Source organism: Ambystoma mexicanum, chromosome 7p (genome assembly GCF_040938575.1).
Source record: "Ambystoma mexicanum isolate Mex_15411 chromosome 7p, UKY_AmexF1_1, whole genome shotgun sequence".
Classification (NCBI taxonomy): domain Eukaryota; kingdom Metazoa; phylum Chordata; class Amphibia; order Caudata; family Ambystomatidae; genus Ambystoma; species Ambystoma mexicanum.
In genome coordinates this window covers 845,989,166-846,005,931 of record NC_090939.1, presented here as the reverse complement: position 1 = coordinate 846,005,931, position 16,766 = coordinate 845,989,166, and the positions used below count along the sequence as shown (strand labels likewise).

Here is a 16,766-nt window from a genome sequence, read left to right as displayed (position 1 = left end):
CTTGTTACAGCAGCAGTTTAACCCAGACCCTTCATAACCAGTACTTTGGGTTCCCATGAATCTGAAGTTGTGAGTGCTACCACCATCAAGACTAAAGCTCATCTTAACCACATTGGATTCTGTTCATCCAGCACATATTGATGACTTCACAACATGTTTTATCCTGTGGCGTTTGGCATTCTTGTAGGTGTCATGGACAAAGTCAAAGTTTGGGCGTTGGCGCTTTAGTAGTAGTCCCAAAATACAGGTGACCCAGCTACATTGAAGAATCGTGAAATAACTGACAGTACTACATACAACATTTATGTTTGCAATATCAGCATTCAATGCTTCCATAGGTTGCTGTTACGAAAAAAGCTCCTATTCGTAAATGTACAATAGCATTTCCTGTGCCCAGTTGCAATAGATGCAGTAGGGTCTAAGTAGAAACGGTGCAAGAAGATCTAAAAAAAACTAGACTGGAGAAACATGAATGCAGTGCGTGCAAATTAAATTTAAAAAAAGAAAATGAAAGAAAAATGAAAAAAAAGAAAATGGGTAAGGTGTGCAAAGATTGTGACAATGTTTTTGGTCTAGACAGTGCCTCCCATCTCCCCCCCCGACATATTTTTTTTTTCAAGAAAAGCAAGAACCACTAAACCCCCAAACATGAACAAGTAAATTATGTGAATGCAATCATGTTTTGGGACATTGATGTTTCAACAAGAACAAAATAGGAAATGGTCTGCCTCTACTGAACCCTACAATTGTTATTGATTGTCAGTGTCTGTCAAGATGGCGCCCATGTGTACTGTAGCAAGAAATCTTTGTATTCTGTTTGAAATTCCAATCCCTATAACCCTTTTCTACTACACAATAAAGCAAAGATTAAGGGTATATGGGTGCAGGCCATGCCTCGAGATTAACAGTAACATTTCATATTTTGTAAACCTAAAATTGTGATTAGGTCAGGGGATGATGGAAAAAAACTACACTGTGACCGCTAGTCTTGTTTAAAAAAAACAGTAACCTCTATTTGATCTACTGTTTATATCTTGGTAGTGAAAAATAGCACAATGTTTGACAATTTAATAAATCATCCAATTTCAGTTGGATCCTTTGAATATCTTTCTTTTTCCACCCCAACCCAACTATTTAAGATGGGTTTGACTATATATTTTCACATTTCAAGCAGGGCAAAGGCATTCCTTTGTTTTGTTAGGAGCCGTGTCAAGTGAGCCCTATGTTAAAGATAGGCGATGTTCCTTTATCAGAGAAGCTTCTGCCCGCAGACACATTTATTTATTGGAGCTAGCTCCAGAAGGGCGGTCATGACTCGGCTATGAGGCACAAAAGTTCTTTGTTCTCAGGACAGTAATAGAAAATGTTCACTGAATGTCTTTTAAGCATACTTTTCAGGAAGGCGTCATTTCCAGACAGAAGATGAAACATGACATTTGAGAAACAAATGAAGGTAATGATTGGGGTATTTAGGCATTAGAAAAGTGGAGGGTGATCACGTTCAGAGATATCCCCATTGGTTACGTTAGGGACTAAAGGGGCCACTGGTATGTTTGGGGATTTCTCAATGCAAAGCCACGGACGGACCTCACATTATGAACACTCTTTGATATACATACCATTTAGCATGCTTACTCAAGAGTCTTTTTCGTTGGCCCGAAGAGGACTTCCCAGAAGAGGACTTCCCTTTCTCTGACTCACCATTAGGACTCCCGTGATAGTGACTTTCAACCCACTGATGATTTCAAGCAAATAAATGAAGGGCCTCCGATAATCTGATCAGTTCTAGCAAGGCATCCTTTTCAGTTATGGGATGTTCTTATGACTCTGGCGTGTTGCCAGCTTTCAAGTTTTGTTTGCCCAATCTACTTTTTAATCGCCCGTTATTTTGAAGTATCTATTGAGAAGGGCACACCCAAATGTTAAATGATGCTTTTTTTAAAAAAATGTGTAATCACTTTGGTAAGTGCAACTTTGAGAATTTCTGTCAGTAAGGATATACAGATTTGTTTCTTCTAATTGTCTTGGTGAAAATTGTTGCATATGTCACAGATGGCACTGAAATCACTCTCGAGGCTCAAGGAAGGTCTAAGGGTTTTTATTGAAATATTTGTGGGCCCCAGGGCCTCTTTCGCCTCCCATGGGATGTCCTCCCTATCCCAGGTGTCCGTACCTCCCAGGTTGGTGATATTGATCAATAGCCAATCCTGTCATTTAGCTGCATCTGCCAATAGTGACTCCCTAGGTCCCGGCTGTATGAACTCCCTCCGGGTCTTCCTAACATTCCCGCCACTAACCATAGGTTAGACTGGACTTAAGATAGTTAATTCATGCTCACGTATACCTCTCCCTCTCTATACTCACCCCTTCTCTTAGACCTCCCACCAATCCTATATCCATCTGAGGTTTCACTCCTCCTGGCTCTCGTCTCCACCTTTTGATGTTACCTCTATTCCCCTTCCAACTGTATAGCACTACCCCTCTTCTCCACACTACTACTGCTGCCTCCAACAACTACTACTCCACCCTCTATCCACTACTCCCACACCTCCCCCTTCCACACTACTACTGCTCCCCCTCCCACACTACTACTACTACTTCCACTACTACTATGTCTCCCATTGCCAAACTACTACTACTACTCCTGCACTACTACTGCTCCTCCTCCCATACTACTACTACTATTCCTCCTCCTGCCACACTACTACTGTTCCTCCTTCCACACCTCTACTCAAACACCCTCCTTTCACTCTGTACCAACCACTTTGCATACACTCCTTACATTAGCCAACCTATACACTCGCTACTCAAACATACCCACTCACACTGCAGCATCCTTCCGCTCACGAAACAAATACCTTATCTTCTGACAGACTCCACTGCTTCCTCCTGATCTCTTCTCCTCCGACTTCCCCCATATAATCCACACTTTCTACTTCCAGTTCTTGGCTTTATAAAAAGCACAAAAAGGGGTTTAAGCTCCACCCACTTTTTCCACAAAGGTTAGCAGCATATTAAACATAAGTCAGCCCGGGACGGACAATGCTGAAGTCTATGTTCCTGGGGTGCTTAACTGCGATAATGGTTAGAAAGGGAAAGAGTAGTTGCTCCTCTCAAGTTCCTCATGTTCTCCAGCATGGGGTCTGACATGGACTCACATGCTCATGAATATTCCCAGCGGTCAGGCTGGGAATCCTCGGTAAAGAAAAAATCAGTATCAGTTTCGCTTCTGATCTGTCTTTCTTAGTAGTAACCAATCACTGGTTTCTGGGTCATACTGCCCACAGCCAATGACTGCCCTCTTCCTAAGCCCCACCCCTGGCAGCCATCCTCAGATTTTTACCGCACATTAAATTGTTGGGAGTCCTCGTGCCATAGCTCTCGAGCTTTTACTGCGTTTTGCGTTTTTTTTCAAGAGATTTATCTCATTTTATTCAGTCAATCAAGCCTCAAGCTCCACCGTTTCTACTTCCGATCAACGGGGACCCGTTTCGGAATTTTCTACGCCCCTCAAGGGCGAAGTTTTCGTCGAGTTACGCTTCTTGGAGGATTCCAGAAGTTTCTGAGGCCTACCTCGTGGACATGGCCCAGGAGAAAGGAAGCTCGACAGCCGGATCCAAGCTGTTTAGGAACTGCCCTGGATGCGGATTACAGAATGTGTTCAAGGAGGACGAGCATTCGAGATGCCTCTACTGCCTTCACAGAGACAAAACGCACGTGGAGAAGGACTGTGTGTTTTGCATGAACATGACAGATCGGACTATGAGGGATCGTCGAACCCGTCTCGCCAACTGGCTGGAAGGAAAGAGCCCAGCAGGTGAGAAGAAGAAGTCCGAGCGGTCTTCTAAGTCCTGTGAGGGCGCTCCGGCGATGGGGGCCCTACAGCAGGCAAAGCACCGCGAGTCCGCAGGCACCGGGAGCGCCGAACGGTTGGGCTCCTCGGCTGCCAGGCAGGGCGCACCTTCACCGGCGCCATCAACCACGAGCCAACGCTCTGACTCGGGGAAGAGAAAGCCCGAGAACCCGGCTAAGCTTCTGGAGAGGCCCCGGTCTATCTCGAAGGAACCAGCCGAGGGGGAGCGAGGCGGTGACCCTCCCCCCAAGGTGAAGGCCTCAAGCGCGAAGGTGGTGAAGGCCTTGATCCACCCGGCTAATGCCTCTACCGAGGTAGTCGCGAAGCCTGTGGAGGCTACCCCAGTGGAGGCGACCTCGGGGCCCAGAGTTTCCCTGCCACCGCGGAGGGAATCCTCTTTTCAGCCCATCGAGAAGACCCCCGTGAAGAAAACCTGTGGAAAAAGAAGGGGGGCGGTGGCCATTAGGGACACGGACACAGCCTCCGAGGAGTTGTTGGTGGAAGTCGTGGAGGGCCTCAACAGGACGTTTGGGGAGGCCCCGTCCCACGGGAGGAATCCCGACGAGGGGGATGAAGAAAGTGATGGTGGCGCCGACGAGGCTCCCGTGGAGGAGGAGCAACCATCGCGCCCGTCGCAACCCGAACAACACAGGACAACTCGGTGGCCATTTTGATTGCAATCCAAACCTTATGCATGGAGATAAGGACGAGATTGGCCCTACCCCCAATGGATGGCAAGCCCTCCAAACAAGAGGAGGAGAGTTCATCCACCCCCGCCCTTCCAGCCCTCACGGGGCCTTCTCAGCCTTTGTCTCCTTCCCCTATCCCTGGGGATGACACAGGAACAGATATGGCCACGACGGGGAGGGATGACGACGGTGGTGACGACGGAACGGACCTCCCATCACCACCTCCTCGGGCCTCCCCACCCGACGAAATTGGCTCCTTCCACGCCATGATTGCCAGGGCATCCGAGCTTTTCCAGCTCTGCCCCGAAGAACAAAAGAAGGAAGGATTCCTCTACCAACGGCGCAAGGCCAAAAGGAAGACGGTCCTCGCGGTGCCATTGCTGGATGACATCTGGGACGAGGGACTTGTGCTTCTAAAGAACCCGTCCACGACACCTGCCAAGAGGGACCGGTACAAGAAGACGTACCGGGTCCCCGAGGCCGCCCCTTTGTGCCTTAGGGCACAACCGACCCCGGATGCGGTCGTTTCGGCGGCAGCCAAGAAGAAAGCGGGGGGGGGGGGCATCGGCCTCAACCTTGACTTCTCCACTGGACGGCGAGGGAAAGAAACTGGACGCCATGGGACGATGAGTCATCTCGTCGGTGGCGACGACGATTAAGGTGCCCAAAGCCCTAGCTATTGTGGCCCGCTACGACAGGGAGTTGTGGTACAAGATCGCCTCCCTGTTGGACTTCCTACCGGATGACAAGAGGGCAGAGGCCCTGGCGATCCTACAGGAAGGTGAGGTGGCGTCGGACCATGCCATAACGGTAGCCACGGACATTGCCGACACCGGTTTCTGCCAGTTGTGCAACAGCGTTTGTCTTCGGCAGCGGGGGTGGCTCAAAGCGACGGATTTCCGCCAAGACGTGCAAGCCAAGGTTTTGGACATGCTCTTCGATGGGAACAATCTGTTTGGGAAGACAGCGGATGAGTCACTGCAGGCCATCAAGACCGACACAGAGACGGCTCGGGCCTTGGGAGTTCTGCAGCAACGACGGCCGCCCTTTCAGAACTCCGGAGGCAAGCAAGGTTGCCTCCAAAGGATTCGGCGGCGGCTCCTCGACATCCCGTCAGGCGGCCCAGTCCTCGTCGCTGTTGGCGCCAGGGAGGCCAAGGCAGCAAGGCCGCTGCCAAGCAAGACTGAACCGGCCATTGCATCGGGCCCCCACCGGAGCACCCCGGTGGGAGGCCGGCTGACGAAGTTCGTCACCGCATGGGAGTCCATCTCCACCGACCGTTGGGTGCTGGATGCCCTAGGCCACGGGCACACTCTCGATTTTCTAAAGAAGTGCCCCCGCATTCCTCTCGTGGCCCGGAATGAAAACCACGTCCCTCAACTGCTGTTAGAGGTAAGGACGATGCTCAAGAAAGGAGCCATCAAGCTCGTCCCAAAGAGGCTACGGGGCTCTGGAGTATACTCAAGATACTTCCTCATCAGAAAGAAGACAGGAGGATGGCGTCCCATCCTGGACCTGCGTCGACTAAACAAATACATCAAGGCACAGAAGTTCCGGATGGTCACCCTCCAGCACGTGCTGGGCCAGCTGGAGGAAGGCGACTTCCTATCGTCGTTGGATTTGGAGGATGCGTACTTTCACATCCCCATTCAAAAAGGACACCGAAAGTTTCTCAGGTTCGTAGTCCAAGGACGGCACTACCAGTTCAAGGCCCTCCCATTCGGATTTAAGTCGGCGCCCAGGGTATTCACCAAGTGCCTAGCACCGGTGGCAGCATGGCTGCGCCTGCAGGGAATCCACGTCTACCCCTACCTGGCTCATCGGCTGAGACGATTGGCTCATCCGAGCAAGGACAAGGGAACTCGCCGTCGAACACACAGCGAAGACTGTCCCGCTGCTCACGGACCTGGGATTCTCCATCAACTTCCCCAAATCCCACCTTATCCTGTCGCAGGTCACACTGTTTCTGGGAGCCAAGCTCGACACAGTAGAGCGATTGGCCTCGCCGCAGGAGGAAAGGACGAAGGCCATCCAGGGCAAGGTGCGGCGTCTGCTGGCCATGGACGTGGCCAGGGTGTGGTCCATCAAGTCCCTTCTCGGGATGATGTCCTCGTGCATCTATCTGGTGCGCCTGTGCAGGCTTCGGTTGTGTCCCCTACAGGAGTTCCTCGACGCCTGTTGGATGCAAGCGGCGGGCAGCTTCGAGGACAGGATCCTGCTCAACAAGGTTTTCCGCCAAGCAATTTGATGGTGGGGCACCCGCGCGCATCTCGCGGCGGGCACGGACTTTCAGACCCTAGCACACCAGGTGACAGTAACGATGGATGCCTCCCTGGAGGGATGGGGAGCGCACACCGGAGATCTTCACGAGAGAGGCCTTTGGCTCACGGAGGAGAGGCCGCTCCACATCAACATACTGGAGCTCCGAGCAGTGTTCTGGGCCCTCAGGTCATTCCTCCTGTCCCTCAAGGGCAAGGTAGTGAGGATCTTCACCAACAACACCACCATGATGTTCTACATCCGGAAGCAGGGAGGAACCAGATCCCCAGCCCTATCCAAGGAAGCCCAGGATCTGTGGCATTGGGCCATTGCTCAGGGGATGTTTCTGGTGCCCTTTCATCTAGCAGGGATAAAAAACACCATCGCCGACTCACTCAGCAGGGAGCTGCGCTCGTGCCACAAGTGGGAACTACGCCAGGATCAAGTGGATCTACTCTTCCAGCGATGGGGCAAACCCCATATCGACCTGTTCGCGACAGTGAAGAACTTCAAGTGCCAGAGGTTCGCCAGCAGATTTCCCCAGCCGAGGAGCATGGGCGATGCTTTCTTGTTCCCCTGGGACGGCCTGTTCCTGTATGCGTTCCCTCCATTGCCGTTGCTGCTCCGACTCATCAACCAACTCAAGAGATCCCGGTGCAGGATGATCCTCGTCGCACCGGCATGGCCGAGACAGATCTGGTTCCCGGACCTTCTGGACTTGTCAGCGTCCCCACCAGTCAAACTGTCGATGGACGCAGATCTTCTCTCCAGAGAGGGAGGCGCCATCCTTTTTTTTTATTTTTAAGTTTTTATTAAATTTTTCAAACAAACAAACAATAAAACCAAACAAGCAGTGCATGTTTCACCAGTTCCATTACACTTTTTTTAAAATTCCTAACCACTACTCCCACTACCCCATCCCCCTTACGAGTCTATTACATTGAACCATCAGATTCCACACCCTGTGGTTCGGTCTCCTCCTCAACAGGTTCAGTCGGGTCATCTAATGACCCAAACAGTCCGGCTATCAGTGATTTCCAGGCCATCAGGGACTCATTCTCCTCCACCCCCCCGTTGCTACACGCTTCTTGCCATGCTATGGTTTCAGCTTCTGCCCGTTTTTGCAAGTCTTTACACCACACCTCTATCCTCGGCACATGGCATGGCTTCATCCCATGGCAATCCTTCGAAGGGATTGTGTCCTCCGACGTATTCCTCATCTTAGATATCTCCTTCCAGCTCTGCTGGCCTCGGAAATTTTTTTCTCTAGAGGGCGCTGCGCGTCGACGTCCTCCGAGTCGATGTCCCTCGACAGCCGCCGTGTCGACGTCATCCTGCCTATAAAGGCCGCGCGCAGCGTCCGTTGCTCAGTTCCGTTTTTCCGCGCATAGTCAGTGCCTCGGAATACCGTTGCTCAGTTCTTAGTCAGATTAATCCTATTTACCTCGAGTCATTCGATCCGTACTCGATGGCTTCCTCGTCGGAACCGACAACTCCTCGATCCGGCTTCAAGAAATGCCGAGATTGTGGGAAAAAGATGTCGTTGACTGACCCTCACAGAGTTTGTCTGTGGTGTTTGGGAGCTGAACACCATTGTTCGGAATGCGAGGACTGTATGACCATGACAGCTAAGGCCCTGAAGGAGCGTAGGGGGAAGCTGGAGAAAGGTAAGACTTTTAAAGCTTCTTCTTCGTCGACGAAGTTGAGACATTCGTCTCCTCGTCACCATTCGCGCTCCAGGTCTCGGAGTGGGTCTCATCACTCCTCGAGATCGAAGCACTCGAATAGGAGACGTCGAAGATCCACTTCTCCGTCTTCCTCTTCCTCTGTTTCGCCAAAAAGAATCCCTTGCCCCACGAAACATAGTTCCCGGGCTGAATGGGAGGAATTCTGAAAAAATATGATGAGCGTCTTCGAGAAAGCGGCCTCGACCCCCTCGAAGACTGCCGAGAGCGATGCTCTGGTCGAAAGAACCGAAGGTCAAAAACGCTGCAGTCGCAGTCGAGGGTTCCGTCGACGTCGAGGTCGATGCCTTCGACGCCGTTGTCGAAGGGACCTTCGACACACGGGTCTGTCGACTCGACGCCAGCTTCGACACCGGCATCGACGCCAAGAAAAGTCACGGTTACGACACACCCAGTGACTATCCCCAGGTCCTCGACGTCGATGGCTTCGAGATTGTCGAGTAGAATTCCAATTCTGTCGAGGTCTTCGAGGCCTCCGCCTTTGTTTTCGACGCCACGCTCAAAGCCTTCGACGTCGGCGTCGACGACATCGACGTTTTCGAGGCCGATAATGACAAGTTCGGCACCCTCTGCCTTGGAAATGGGATTTACTCCCTTTATGAGTTCAGAACAATTGAGAACTATGTCCTCAATTTTGGAAGAGGGTGAATTGTCTGAACAGGAAGACACATTTGAGCTGCAGGGACCTGTAACCCCAATTAGAGAGGAATTTTCCTCTGAAGAGCGCAGGTTAAAGGATCTTCATGATTCCTTACATGAGGCAAGTGGGTTAGACACTTCCCCTGAGGTGGAGTTTGCTAAGCCAGACCCGGGGGAGCATGCTGAAACCCCCTATAGAGCCTTAATGGCCAGGATCACAGAGTTCATGGGGTGGTCTGCACCTTCACAATCTTTCCAACAAGATGACCTCACGGATATTCTTGACAAAGGCCCACAGGAGGATCCTGTGGTGCCTTTTCATAAAGCTCTTCAGAGAAAGATCATGACAAACTGGGAAACCCCAGATGTAGTACCAGCAGTAAATAGAAAACTGTCTACAAAGTACAGGGTATCTTCTACAGACCCAGAGTTTTTGTCTAAACACCCATCCCCAGAAAGTCTGGTGGTACAGGCAGCATCCTCTACCGATGTCAAGACGGCTTATCCTACCGTCCCACAGGACAGGGACGATAAAAAATATGATGCTATGGCAAAGAAAGTCTTTTCAGCATGTAGCATGGCGTTAAAATCTGTTAATGCTACTTGCACCCTTGCTAGGTTCAGCCATACACTTTGGGAGTGTGCTTCTACAGCGGCTGACTGCATCCCGGAGGGAGAAGAAAGGGATGCGTTCCTGAATATTATACAGGACGGTAAAGACGCTATGTGCGAATCCCTCCAGACGGGCATTGATTCGGCTGACAGTATCAGCAGAGCAATGGCGGCAAGTACATCAACCAGGAGATTCGCTTGGTTGAGAAAGTCTGGTTTTGCCCCAGATGTGCAAGCCAGGCTCTTGAACATGCCATTCGATGGCTCTTCTTTGTTCGGGAAAAAGGCGGATGACAGTTTAGAAAAACTGCAAACTTCAAAAGCAGCAGCAAAATCCCTAGGAGCTGCAATCCGTCAGACTCCTTTTCGTCCCACAGGAACCTCTGCGAGGGGCAAGTCCTTTCGCTTCTACTCCGCATTCGGAAGAGGTAGAGGACGACCGGCTCAAAGGGGACAAAGAAGAACTACCCGAGGTGGACTGGGTAGATATTCAAAAGCCGCAGCAACAGCAGGTACCTCTTTACCATCGGCATCTGCATCAGCCGCCCCAAAAGCTATCACGTCAGATGCTTGGGCATTGGAAACAGTTGCCCAAGGTTACTGCCTGCCTTTCCTACGTATACCTCAGAGTCATCCACCGGGGATCAGCTCTCCGAAAGCTCCAGATCCGCTCCTCTTGCAGGAAATTTGGGACCTGCTAGAGAAAGGTGCCATAGAACCGGTACCTGTAGCGGAGAGGAACAAGGGCTGGTACTCCCCTTACTTTCTCATTCCAAAGAAAGACGGAGGACTGAGACCCATCTTTGAATTGTGAGAATTGAACAAATTCCTCAGAAAAGACAAATTCAAGATGGTCACTCTTTCTCAGATCCTCCAGGCCCTTCAGTTCCAGGACTGGTTGGTATCTCTGGTCCTTCAGAACGCTTATTTCCATGTGCCTATCCATCTCAAACACAGGAAATACCTGAGGTTCGCAATTGGCAACTCTCACTATCAATTTCGAGTGCTGCCATTTGGGCTGACCTCCGCCCCGAGGGTCTTCACCAAGTTAATGTCGGTAGTGGCTGCAAGTCTAAGGAGGGAAGGGATTCACGTCTACCCCTACCTGGACGATTGGTTGATCAGGGCTGTTTCTCCGGAACAAGCTCCGATCCAGCTAAATCATGTGTGCCACTTCCTTGACAGGCTGGGCTTCTCTCTCAATTTAAAGAAGTCACAAATGATACCATCGCAGAGACTCCAGTTCATAGGAGCGATCCTGGACACTTCCCTGGGAAAAGCCTCGCCACCAGAGGTGAGGGCTCAAGATATTCTACAGATGGTTACCAAGTTCCAACATGCCCAACGTCTCCCAGCCTTCGACTTTTTGAGGTTGCTAGGCCTCATGGCATCCTGAATTTTCCTAGTGCCAGAGGCTCGCCTGAGAATGAGATCCCTCCAGTGGGCACTGAGGACTCAGTGGTCACAATTCTCAGGGAGAATGACAGATCTTCTTCAGGTTCCCGGCAGGGTGGCTCGAGACCTTCAGTGGTGGGTCTGTCAGGAGAACATTCTGAAAGGAGAACAGTTTTGGCAACCCTGGCCGGAGATAACAGTAGTCACGGATGCCTCACTCACGGGGTGGGGAGCCCACACCAACGACTTGACCATCAGCGGTCGTTGGTCTCCATCGGAGTCCAGACTACATATCAACCTGTTAGAGCTGAGAGCCATTAGACTTGCGCTGAAGGCGTTCCTGCCAGCTGTACAAGGGAAGAACGTCCTGGTAATGACGGACAACACGGTGGCCATGCATTACCTCAACAAAAGAGGAGGCGTAGGATCACTACCCCTGTGCAGAGAGGCGATGCAGCTCTGGTTTTGGGCAATCCAAGAAGGAATCTCTCTATCGGCAGTTCACCTAGCCGGAGAGAAGAACTTGACAGCGGACGCTCTGAGCAGGCAGAACACAGTCTCCCACGAGTGGGAGCTAGCTCAGGAAGTCCTTCAAGAGATCTTCGCCCTTTGGGGAACCCCTCAGGTAGATCTGTTTGCCACCAGCCTAAACAGGAAATGCTACCTGTTCTGCTCAAGGGAATTTCCCCCGAGAGGAGCTCTGGGAGACGCGTTCATAGTGGACTGGGAGTTTCCGCTTCTGTACACGTTCCCACCGGTCCCTGTCATTCCTCAAATGATCAGGAGGTTGAGAAGATTCCGGAGAACCATGATCCTAATTGCCCCGGATTGGGCCAGGAGAACGTGGTACCCGGACCTTCTAGACTTGTCCATCTGCCCTCCAATTCGACTTCCACTCAGAGAGAACCTACTCTCACAGAAGGGAGGTCAGGTTCTCCATCCAGACATCAAAACCCTCAACCTTCACGCTTGGCTTCTGAAAGGCTGAGGTACAAGGATTGGTACCTCCCTGATGATGTTATGGAGATGTTGCTTTCGGCAAGGAGGCCAGCAACAAAGTCTTTATACCGCTGCCGTTGGAACAGATTTTGCAGCTGGTGTAGAGAACAGAATATCGGCCCTTTTTCATGTGGTACACCAATGGTTTTGTCCTTCCTACTACATTTGGCAAATTCAGGCCTTCAAGTTGGCACCATTAAGGGCTATCTCTCAGCGCTATCCATCTTTAAGCGTACTGCGGAAGAACCATCCTATTTCAAATTACCCTTAGTAATACAGTTTCTAAAGGGGTTAACCAATGTTTATCCCCCAAGACCATTCCAAATTCCCCTGTGGGATTTAAACTTAGTACTAACTTTCCTGATGGGTACACCTTTCGAACCTCTCCATTCTTGTTCGTTAAGATTCCTTACCCTTAAAACTGTTTTATTAATAGCACTTACATCTGCTAGAAGGGTGAGGGAATTACAAGCTCTTTCTTGTAAACCCCCTCACACAATATTTCACAAAGACAAAGTTGTCCTGCAAGTGAAGCCTAATTTCCTCCCAAAGGTGGTTTCTGAATTCCATATCACTCAGATGATTACCCTACCATCTTTCTATCCTCCTCCTCACCCGGGGAAAGAGGAAGAGAGGTTACACAGGCCATCATTCTAGCCATTCTGGAATGTTATAAACTGGCAGGGAAAGAGCCCCCTCAAAACCTTAGGGCTCATTCGACCAGAGGTATTGCAGCTTCATCGGCCCTCAAAAGAGGCGTGCCGGTTAAGGACATATGTGCGGCCGCTACATGGTCGTCTGTCCATACCTTTACACGTTTTTACAATTTGGATTCCTCCTCCAGTCAAGAGACTAGGTTTGGAAGGGCTGTACTGCATTCTATTCATTAATAGAAGACAGCGTGAAGTCAGTACTCCCTCCTCCGATAATAGAATACTGCTATGGGAGCCTATCTAAGATGAGGAATACGTAGGAGGACACAATCTCTTCGAAGAACAAGTTACTTCTTACCTTGTAACGTTCTTTCGACGGGATGTTCCTCCGACGTATTCCTCATCGACCCTCCCATCCATCCCCGCAGTTCTACTTCCCTTGTTGTTGCAGCTTACGCTCCTTCAGAGTGATTAGTTAGTCCAGAAAGTATTATTGTGGGCTACAAAACGGAACTGAGCAACGGACGCTGCGCGCAGCCTTTATAGGCAGGATGACGTCCACGTCGATACGGCGGCTGTCGAGGGACATCGACTCGGAGGACATCGACGCGCAGCGCCCTCTAGAGAAAAATTTTTCCGAGGCCAGCAGAGCTGGAAGGAGATATCTAAGATGAGGAATACGTCGGAGGAACATCCCGTCGAAAGAACGTTACAAGGTAAGAAGTAACTTGTTCTTCTCTTTGCAAGCACATAAGCCAAGTCCCTTAGTTTGCTTACATGCCTGAGTTTCCGTGGTCTGGGGAACCCCCCCAGCAGACAGGCCCACACCGTATCCACTACTATCTTGACCCCTTCTAGTTTCTCTTTTACTCCCCTCCAGAACCTCTCTATGATCGGACATGACCAAAACATATGCACCATGCCCGCGTTTTCTTCGTCGCACTTGGGGCATGGCATGCTTGCCGACCTGCATTCTCGAACCTCGATATCCTCCAAGGTGTCATCTAAGCCCTGTGTGTTATATAAAGCTGTATCTGTTTCAGCCTCGCGTTTCTAGACACCCTCTTATGATACCTTTGCACCCGTTCCCACATGCCATCTCCCATTTGGGCCCCGACCTCCGTTTACCAGTCCATTCTTAGCTGCGTGACCTCCTTCCCCAGTTTGGACATCAACATCTCATACAGCCTGGAAACCTCATGGCCACCCTCAGCTATATCATATATCACGTCTATGGTGTCATCCAGTTCTTCCTCCAGCACAGTTTCGGGTCACGTTCTCTTAATCCTCTGTACCACTCTGTGATACGTAATATACTGACCTTCTTTCAACCCAGCCTCCTCTCGCAGCCCCTCAAAAGTAACACAACAGCCCCCCTGCCAAATATCCCCCATCGTTGCCACCCCAGCTGGCTCCCAGTGGGTCTGGAGTATGTCGCAGCTGAGTGTCTGCCCCTGTCAATGCAACCAATGGCATCTGGGGCGAGCATGGGGACGGGTTCCCCATCAATTGGCATGCCCTGCGCCACACCTTCAACCCCAGCAGGATCATTTAGGGCGCCCCACCATCTCCGCCCTGGGTGCCCACATAACTTCTTTCAAATAAAAAGGTGCACAATCCCGCCCAAACAGCCTAAGTTCAGAGGTCTCTTCATCAGATAGCCATTTGGCAACATATTGCAACTGGCTCACCACATAGTACGCCTCGTAATTGGGTAGCTTTATTCCCCCTTTGTCATGGAAGTTCTGAAGCTTCCATAACGCCACTCTGTTTCGCGTGCCATGCCACAGAAAGTCCCTACACATGCTATTCAGTTTGGTAAAGAACCCTTTAGGAATCGGGTACAGAATATTCCCGAAGTAATGTAGGAGCCTCGGCAGGACCACCATCTTTAGCATCGCTCCCCGCCCCATCATCGCCAAAGGCAGCTTCGCCCAAAACCGCATGCATTTCTCAATTTTTTGGATTGCCACCTCTGTATTACACCTCTGCTCCTCCCCCACGGTGTGATATATATCTATCCCCAGGTACCAAAAATTACTAACCGCCCACGGTACCTGTCAAACCGGTAACCTCTCCGCTGGAACCCCTATACACCCCCCCAACGGGAACAGACTAGACTTCTGGGGGTTCACCGCTATGCCTGATAGCACAGTGTATCTCCCAAGCACTTCCAAAATGTACTGGAGGTTCTCCTCCGGATACCGCACATACAGCAACATGTCATCCGCATATAGGGAGACCAAATGCCGCTCCTTGTTCACCTCGATGCCTATGGTGTCATATTGCTGCCTCAGATAGATCGCGAGAGGCTCCAGGGCCAGTATGTAGAGCATAGGAGACCATGGGCATCCTTGTCTAGTACCGCTACTAAGTTGCCACCTCTCTGATATCACAGATCCTGTCTTTACTCTGGCCAGCGGTTCACTATACAAAATCTTCGCCCACCTTACATAGCCAGGCCCTAACCCATAGTGTTTCAGGGCCGCCAGCAGCCACGGCCACTTGACGGAGTCGAAGGCCTTGATCGCATCCAAGGACATGATTGCCATTTCCTCCTCACTTCCGCTGCCAAACTCAATGATCCTCTGAAGTCGCCTATGATTGTTGGTGATGTTCCTATGGGGGTCATAGCCCGTTTGATCCGGATGTATTAGCTTACCAATGACTCTTTTCAGTCTATTCGCCAAGACCGCAGTTAATATCTTGCCGTCCTGGTTTAACATTGACACAGGTCTGAAAGAACCACAGCTGCACCCTCGTTTATTTGGTTTAGGGAGAGGTACTATAACAGCCTCTCTCAGTGACTCCGGTAAGCGGCCCGTCTCGAACGCCTCGTTTATCATTTCTAGCAGCAGGGGGAGGACCTCTTCTATATATACCTTGTAAAATTTGCTTGGGAGCCCGTCTGTCCCTGGGGTCTTACTAGTAAGCAACTGCCGCACCACCTCCCCGGGGAGTCCAATTCCTCTCTTTCTTCCTCACTTATCTTGGGCAGCCCCATATCCTCAAGCGTTTCTTCTATCATTACCCGGCTACTTTCCCCGTCTTCCCCGTATAACACCTTATAATAATCCACAAACGCTTGATTAACTTCCTCCTGGGTGTCCTCTATGCTACCATCTTCCCTCTCTATAGTTCTGATTGTGGCTCTGGGGGGTCTCGCTCTTATATAACCACGCCAAAAGTCTCCCCGGTTTGTCACCTCCCGCATGCTGTCTCTCTATGTACCTTTTATAATTAAGGTTGTACAACCTCTCCCAGTAGCCTGCACATTTTTGCTGCAGCTTAAGTATCAGATCTAGCTTCTCTGCTGTATCGTCACCGGCTTTTAAGGCCTCTTCCAATTTAGCTTCCGTCTCCCTCAGTTCAGTTGAAACCCCACCCTGTAGGCCCTTGGATCTCGCCATGGCCGCCCCCCCTCATTACAACTTTAAAGGCCTCCCATAGTGTCCCCGCCGAGTCCACACTCCAAGTGTTGGTTTCGAAATAGTTTACTATCTCCTCCCGTAAATCCTCTCTAAAGAAGGGGTCTCTCAACGCCTCCGCTTGTAGACGCCATGTCGGGATCCTCGCCCTCGGGGGGCAGTATTGCCACGCAAGAATCAGGGGCGAGAGGTCCGAGAGGACCCTGGCCCTGTACTCTATGTGCGCAATCTCCGCTATCATTTCAGGTGATGCGAAGACATAGTCCAACCTTGTTGATAACTGCTGTGGTGCAGAATAATGCGAATATTGCCTTTCCCAAGGGTGCCACACTCTCCATGCATCTTTCAACCCAAAGTCATCAAGCAGTCTCTGTAGCGCCCTGGCTGCAGGGGCTGGTCTATCCAATTTCCCCGTCCGATCTGTCCACCCTCGGGTTCAATACACAGTTGAAGTCCCCTCCCCAGATCACCGCGCTTCCCACACACACGCTCAG

The 16,766-nt window shown here is 50.8% G+C and overlaps 1 protein-coding gene across 3 annotated transcripts in view; it reads left to right on the top strand.

Annotated features, from left to right (window-relative positions):
• The window catches only part of CLYBL (citramalyl-CoA lyase), a 2,832,351-nt gene that overhangs the window by 1,953,045 nt on the left and 862,540 nt on the right, over positions 1-16,766 (top strand). The gene's annotated exons all lie outside the window — the stretch shown is intronic.